Source organism: Camelus dromedarius, chromosome 32 (genome assembly GCF_036321535.1).
Source record: "Camelus dromedarius isolate mCamDro1 chromosome 32, mCamDro1.pat, whole genome shotgun sequence".
NCBI classification, from domain to species: domain Eukaryota; kingdom Metazoa; phylum Chordata; class Mammalia; order Artiodactyla; family Camelidae; genus Camelus; species Camelus dromedarius.
The window spans coordinates 988,467-997,090 of NC_087467.1; the positions used below are offsets into that span (position 1 = coordinate 988,467).

At 40.9% G+C, this 8,624-nt stretch overlaps 1 pseudogene; it reads right to left on the reverse strand.

Annotated features, from left to right (window-relative positions):
• Window positions 1-293: 293 nt before the first annotated feature.
• Window positions 294-1,664, reverse strand: LOC116148777 (actin-related protein 3-like; annotated as a pseudogene).
• Window positions 1,665-8,624: the final 6,960 nt, after the last annotated feature.

Consider the following 8,624-nt stretch of genomic DNA (forward strand, 5'->3'; position numbering starts at 1 on the left):
CCTTTACTTGGTCACTTTTTTCCCCCTCAAATACTAGTTTTTCTTTGACTTTTTTTCCCTTAAAGTATAAAAAGTGTGAAATATAAACAAGCTCTTGCACTGCACACTTCCAAGTGTACAATACGAGCATTTTAGAGCTATCCACATACTGATAAATCCCATCAAATCTTGGATAATTCAATAATATACAAAATACCAGGGCACAGAAAGAACTAAAACCCACTTCTTTTTGTTAAACATAAGATGCAAACATTCAGCCTTAAGAAAAACACTTAATCATTTTGGATCTCCTCTACATTCACATGTTGATATACTTATTAAAATCTTCCTGTATAATTATGTTTGGTCTTATTATTTCAAGTCAGGTTTAAAACCTCAAACCCAGCCATCCAGACAAAACAGGTAATCAGAAATATTACTTCTTCCCCACCTCCCTAACCCCAAAAACTATGAAGCCAATTTTACGACATGACTCCAAACACTGGATTGTGATGACAAATGCTAGGTCCAATTTTTCATGATGCTTTTTGGTGTGGCATGCTTGGCAGAACTCAGGCGTGGAAGCCGGCGTGGATCCTCCAAACCAAACAGCATATCACTGCATGTGGTGTGTAATGACTTGTGCATCAATAGGTTTTGGCTTCAGTCTACCACCACCCAATTCCTCATTTAATTTCAGCCTGGCATCTACAGTTCTTTTTAAATCTCTTTGCAAACATCATCCAAAGTCCCTGAACACGGTTGAATCTCCAGAGAGGACAATATTCTTGTAGAGAAGGTGTCTGACATCAATAGGACAATTCTGAATCACTCCATCTACAACTTCTGAGATGGGATGAGTAAAGTCTGGATTAGCAAACTCTGGACAACAAAGAATTTCAGGTCCCAAGAATCTCTCCTACCCAACATCAACGGAAAATTCTTTCTTTGAGACAGTGTTGATCCGTCTGTATCATACTTGTCAAATTCTTTTACTAAATCTGGGCAGACAAAAGTACAGCGCTCCTTTACTGCCTCAGCACTTTCCAAGGACTGCTCTGGGGGAATTCCTACTTCTCGGTCTCTCAGTAATTGCCAAATAAAATACATGCTATCTTGTCCTGCGATTGGAATGTGCTCGATACAGCTGCCAGTCACATACCCTTCAGCCACAGGGGTGACGTGAGTGACACCGTCTCCACTGTCTATCCCCGTGCCTGTCCGCGCCCGTTCTCCTCCTTGTCCAGAGGCCCAGGAAGCAGCGGCGGCAAGAGCGGCCCGTGCAGCAGTGCGCAAGCCTGCAGTGTCCAAGGGCTCAGACTCAGCAGCACGCTCCCTGTTTCCTGAAGTGCTCCGTGGAGGTTCCGTCAAGAGAAAATAATGGCCTCAGGTTCTGCCCTTAAATGTGTAAAGATCACTTGATCCGCAAACCTTTCCATCAAGCCCCAATCTTCCAAGGTACCACGGTGGGCTGACCGCTTGGTTGCAAATGCAGGCTTTTCTACTGCTTCATCACCAGTGAGGAAGTCTAGGTCGTCAGCACCTTTCACCACCCTCCTTTGAGCCTGATCACCCACTTTTGCTGACTCCTTAATAGCAGTACAAGCAGGGATGGTAAACTGTGGTTCTGTATTTCCAGCATACTCTAGTTTTGTATACCTGGTGCCACAGTCCACCACACAGGCTGGCAGCCATCCCACCGTCTTCCTCCACGCCTGCTGCCGCCGCTGCCACCGTCTGCTCCATGCTGGTTGTGGCCAGGGATGGGTGGCAAGAGGTAGAAGCTACCTGACCATCCAGGGCCGGCGCCCTCTCCGTCGGGGGGCGGGGGAGCCAGGAAGCCGAAGCAGCAGCGAGAGAGCAGCAGTAAAAGGTGTATTTTTAATAAGCATTCCAAATAATTACATAGTAGGTGGTTCAAGGATCACACTATGAGAAGCACATCTGTCCTACTTGTCTTGACGTACAAACAATAAATGAACTGTGCCGTAAATCATTACAATGATGTTGTATTTATTTACCATCACTGGAAGAAGGAGAATGACTCTGTACAATTATTTTCCAGATAACTGAAACTTACTTTTAAAAACTGAGATTAAAAAAAAATTAGTGAGTTTTTAAAAATGTAGTGCTAATATTTGGCCTTCTAACTGAACTCCCAGTCTGAATATCATTCCTATGATTATAAATTTCACCATGAGTTGATGCAGTAATGTCCCTCAGTGTTATGAAGGCACACAGTGAAATTCACCTATATGCTTTAAATGACCCTTGCTGATTATAGATTTACAGTCTGGGGGTAGGATATATATATATAATAATATATATATATTATTATTTTTAATAGTTTATTTTGAAATAACTTCAATTTAAAAGAGTAAGTACAGTACAAAAAATAAAACCTCCTATTTCCACCCAGGTTACCCAATGATTAAAATTCTATTCTGCTGCGTTTGCTCCATAGCCCACCTCTCCAACACTTCTAAATACTCTAGTGTTTATTACATTTACATAGGGAAACACCCTCCTGTCTAACCACCGTACAATCTTCCAAATCAAGGAATTCAAATAAACAAAGTATTGCTGCCCATCTATGTCTCTTTTTTCTTTCTGGTCTTCGTTCTCATTCAGAAATGCTCATTAATTTAATCACTATATTAATACAGTCTCCTTCAAACTACAATAATCTCTCAACCTTTCTTTGTCCTTAATATCTTAGACATTTAATATATAGGCCTTAAATTCTGTAGGTTGACCCTTAACTGAGTTGTTCAGTAGTATCTCATGATTAGACCCATGCCATGCTTTCTTGGCAGAGGGGGAGAGAGAGAGAAGCGGAGAGAGAGAGAGAGAGAGGGAGAGAGGGAGAGAGTGTTTGTTCCTCTTAGGGCTTCATACCAGATGCACAGAACATCTATCTATTCCCCCGACTCAGCAATGATGTCCACCATAAATGCTTGGTCCCATTAGTTTCTGCCCCACTGTAAATTAACAATTTTTCTTTTGCCAATGATGAGTATTTTCCTAGAGTATGCCAATGGCCTGTTGTCCATTAACTACTGCCCATCAACCTTAACTTCCGTTGTCAACTCCTATCTGAAACAGGAAGCACTATGGTGACTGCCAGACTGTGACTTTTCCATTTTCATCCTCATTTTCTACATTATTATGGGCATTTTAATATAAAAAAGAGCTTTCCACTTCCCCCTACTTATAAATGTGTTCATAATTTATTTATAGCAGAATGAACTCATAGATTCCTTTTTCATTCAATGCTTTGAATCTGTTGCTATTATCATTTATTTTGCTACCCTAACCGTCCCATTGTTGGCCAGAAGGGAGCCCCTTCAAGCTGACTCTTGTATCTTCTTGACATGTTTCTGACATTTGTTAAGCATCTGCCACTGTAAGATGTTCTAAGCTCTTCTTGTCCTTTCCCTGTCACAGTCCTAGAGTATTACATTTTTCTAATATTTATCTAAAGAGCCCTAATGGTATTTAAAACCAAGATCTGAGTACTGGATATGTTCATTTCCACTGGGGTGTCATTACTTCTGGGTCTTTTAAAAATCAAGCTATGGTATATATAATAGCACATATATAGCATATATGATATATACATGATATATACTACATATGATATATAAATGATCTATTATACACATGATATATATGATATATACATGTATGATATATGATATATATTAGACAAGATATATGATATATAAAATATATATATATGAATGATACATATAGTGGATTCTAACATCAAGGGTGATGTCTCTCTACCCTTCGGATATTTTGAAGTGCTTCCTCTAATGAGAAACCTGCTTCTCATTATCTTCAGTGTATTTATTTACTTGTTTGCTCAGTGCAGCCGACACTGCAGTGTGCTGTTCATTTCCTCCATCGCTGCCACCTGCTGCATCTGCGCCCAACCCCTTCAGCATGTACCGTACGCCACCAACGTGCTTCGCGTAGATTCCACGGCCACAGAGTGCTTTGTAATCAGGTGGTAGTGAGTACACAGCCAAAGTGCTTTTGTGTGGTATCTTACACCCAGCGCAGCACCTCACATCCTTGGACGCTGGCAGACACAGTATCATTGTGCCTCAGGACGTCTCCTCTCCCCTTTCCCACCACCGTTCAGCAAGCTGTTACCCTTCAACAACTGTGCTCTGTGAAGGGAAGGGGAAAGAAGATGGGAAGAGCAAGGACAATGGGAATGGAAAATTATTATTATTATTATCATTTTGCTTTCTGGAACTTTCTAGAATTTTCTTTTTTTATTGAGTTATAGTCAGATTACATTGTTGTGTCAATTTCTGGTGTACAGCACAATTCTTCAGTCATACATGAATATACACATATTCATTTTCATATATTTTTCACCATGAGCCACTACAAGATCTTGAATATATTTCCCTGTGCTATACAGCATGAACTTGTTTATCTATTTTATATACACCAGTCAGTATCTGCAAATCTCAAACTCCCACTTTATCCCTTCCCATCCCTCTCCTCCCTGGTAACCACAAATCTGTATTCTGTCTGTGAGTCTGTTTCTGGTTTATATGTAAGTTCATTTGTCTCTTTTTTTTTTTTTTTTTTTAGATTCTACATATGAGTGATATCATATGGTAGCTTTCTTTCTCTTTCTGGCTTACTTCACTTAGAATGATATTCTCCAGGTCCATCCATGTTTCTGCAAGTGGCATTATGTTGTCATTTTTTATGGCTGAGTAGTATTCCGGGAATGGAAAATAATTATTGGCTTTTACAGGAACTTCCCTTATATGAGGCTAACAGCTGTCACATTTTCTACTGTCAATATGCTTATCTCTAATGATCACCCCCAACACCTGTCTATTCAGTGTTAACATCAAGCCTGTCTGGTAAAGACGCTTACCTTCTCTGTGCATTAACTTGTTCATTTGTATTATGTGATGATTATACTACATAGCTGTTAAAGTTGTCATGGGCATTAAATGAGTTAATAAAGAAAAAGTACTTCACTGTTCATTTATGAGTGAGCACTGAATACGCACTAACAAACACTGACAATTATTTCACTCCTGTGTGTGCTGTGTGTTGGCACCAGAGGCTCTGTTTTCTGTTTTTGGTGTCTGAGCAGTAGGTCCAGGCTGGTGACGTTCAGATTCCTCTGATCTGTTAGCACTTGGAGGATCTGACCACAGAAGCAGTTTAGCACTTTTTCAAACTTTGCTCATGAAGAAACAGGCTATTTGTCAGGGACACTTTACATTGTGGCCAAAATAAGATCAGGGTAAGTGGTCATGGGCATCACAAACGTTACTATCTTTACAGACAAAGTGTGAACATTTTTGATGGGCTAAAATTGTTGGGAAAATGACTGCAGAAACATAATACTTTAAACTCACAGCTTTCTTGCGCTTTTATTTCCTTTTGCAGACTCTAGTGTTATTTGAGGCTCTTTGTTCTGTGTTACCTGTCTTGAAATGTGTTTTATGTGGAAGTCAGCTTGAATTCTCTTTTCCACACTATAATTTTTATCTCTCCATCCGCTAGGAATGGCAAGGCTATATACACAGACTTCCTTAGGAGAATTCATCCTTATTTTGCCATTTTCTGAGTCTGTCTTTATTTGCAGCAAATATCCCATTATGGCTTCCATGCTGTCAACTCATTAGTTGAAATGGTAAGCAATCTGGTCCAGGTCTGAAGACACGTAGAACAAAATGATGCTAAGTTGTGACAGCTGTAACTCAGCTCATCCTCAGGGGCAGGCGGAGATGATCACTGACCACCCGACCAAGAACTTGGGGCTTAATTTACCATTTTCCAGTGTCCATCATTGACACAACAGACAACCGGAGAAAATCTCCCTTGTGGGAACTGCACCACTTTCCTTACTAGGATGTCCTTGGGTGTCACCTTACTGCAGCAGGATCATTCTTCCTTCTGAGACAGCTGATGGAGCCCAGGTGTCCTCAAATAACATTGACTAATTTCCCCCAGAGCCCTTGACCAGGCCATTCATCTCCTGCAATACATTTCTTTTTTTCTACAGTTTCAAAACAAAGAAATCTAGCATATGGCAGTTAATTCAGATCTTAATGAGTCTCTCCTTTGAAAAGACAAATGATCCTCAAGCTGTTCCAAACCGGAACCTGCAACTGAGAGGAATAATTTATTACCCAAACAAATATCCTTTAATTAATCTAAACTTCCCATTAAAGTCAGAATTAAGTTATGCTACCAAGACCATCTGTTGCCAGGCATACACACATTTTTCTCTTCTCACACAACACTTTGTCCTATGTAAGTTTAAAACTGGATTGTTTTTGTTACCAGAGAGTAGGTTCTTGTATAATTGCAGCAATAATTCAGGGGTGAGACCCAGAGGTTAAGAAAGCAAAGCGAAGATTTATTAAGCAATGGCACACTCTCAGATGGAGAGCACGCAGCCTCGGGTGAGTGGCCATGCTGTGTCCTTGGCAAGCCGGTTACACGGGGTGTAAAATAAATGACTGGGACAGTCATGGGAACAGGGGGATTTGGGGTCATGTTTTCTGCTTTCCATCCCAGCTCCACCTTCCTGAGGGGAGGAGGGGCTTTTGTCCTTATTTAGTCTGGATCCGAAGCGTCCTGGTGTCAGCGCATGATGGGCACGTCTTACGTGCAAGACTACTTTGATTATGAGAAGGGCCTAAGAAGCAAAAGGTGACATTTGGATGCCAGAGAGTCTCACCTTTCCCCACTTTTTCCTTCTCTGCCTCCAGGATGCTTGTTGCCCCAAAATGTGTGCTTTCCTGTCAGCCCAGAGGTTCCTGCTTCTCTGTGTCTGCCTAAGAAATGCCCTAGTTTACAAGATGTATGGTTTGGCCTGCGTTCCCCTTTCCCTGCTCATGTCTAGCTGTATGCCTGTTCTAATGTTCCCCCCTAGAGGCGTCTGGAGCCTTACAATCTTTCAAGGGGCAAAGAGTTGATGGTTCATCTTTGATGACTGCTTCAAGCTGAGCGTGGGCTTTGTCCCCACCAGGGGCCCAGATCTCCTTGCCATGTGTCAGCGGTAGGGGTCGCAGGGTTGTTTACAGTGGTGGAGACGGTGAGCGGGGAATGGAAGGAGGTGGCACCTCTGCCCAGTGGGCGTTGATCGTCTTTATCTTCAGGGAGGATGGATTGAAATCTCTGATGCATCATCATTTGCAGTTGAACTTTTCTGAAGTCATGGGGCTTTCCCCCTTGGCATCTCAGATTCTGACACAGCAGCTGCAAATGGGAGAAATTGGAGTGGATACTAGTCATATTAATCATCAGCCTGCAGTGCTATCTTACCCTTCTGCTGGCCTTCTCTTCTATATTGTTAACTACTATTATGCTTTCACTGTGAGTCTTTGTTCTATTTATTTTGGTCACTAGGTTTTTTCCACCAGGTAATGGCCTTTCCCACATACTGGATATTGGCAGTCTTGTTGGTGTCTGTCACCCACTATGATTACCAAAAATTAGGGTGTGATTGTAGTATGTTTCATTAGGCCAGCTAAAATTTTTTCCTGGATGCTTGTACCAATAAAACAGGCTAGCTTTGCCTGAAAGTTGAAACACGCTTCCCCCTGATTTGGACAAGCAGAGAAGTTCCTGCCCTGCCCTCTGGATGGCAAGTGAGAACCAGCATGTTTTGCCATTCGCCCCACCAGTTCCCCTAAGGAGGCGAGGAGTCCTAAAAGACGTATGTCCTCTGGGGAGGCGCAGCTGCACGGGCTGAGCCGACAGTCAGCTGAGTGAGGAAGTTTAGTGATGGCATCTGTGGTGTCAGGGGTGCCTGTGAGCTGGCGCTGTGGTGAAGAGAGCAACAAGGAGCATTATAAGGATGGGAGTGGTTACTCTGGTAGTATTTCCTTCTTTTTTAAAATTAATTAAACTCACTTCACTGAATATATCTTAATGACTTAAGTGCTGACTAGAGTAAAATGCTATTGAGCATTTCTATAAAAGAGCAAGAGAATATAGCAATAAATAAAGACCATAGCAAAAGTAACAGTTACCAATATATCAGGCAAAGAATGTTAGAGAAGTGAAAATTTGCCTTATTAGCAATAATGACAAAGTCCATCTAATCTGCCATGAAATCATGATCCAGCAGCAAACAGTCTTTCGTCATCTAGACTTTAGCAGACTGGAATTTAGTTATCTAGCAATTTTAAACACACAGGATGCAAACAAGTCTGGGAAAGAAAGAAAATCTGAAACGTTTACAAGTGAACAAAAAATAAAACTTCCAAAATATGTGTCAACTAGTACACACCTCATGCAATGGCTCAAAATTTATTCATGATATTATTTGAACACAATTATAACTATTTGCCACCAGGTTTATGTTTGGAAGATAAAATGGAAAAATATAAAATGCAGAAAATTGGAAGAATTATAATAGGTTATAAGAAGAAAGAACATAGAGTAACAAAATTATAACTGATAACAAGAAAGGAGACAGAGAATGTTAAATAAAGGGATTTAAAAATCTGCATACAGCTATTTCTTGCAGGGAGACGTAACCTATATTTTCCAGGAGCTCCTGAAAACATTATTATAGTACAATTGAAGGTAACAAATATTGACTCAGGAATAATGTTAAATTATGCCTACTTATCATAACTTAG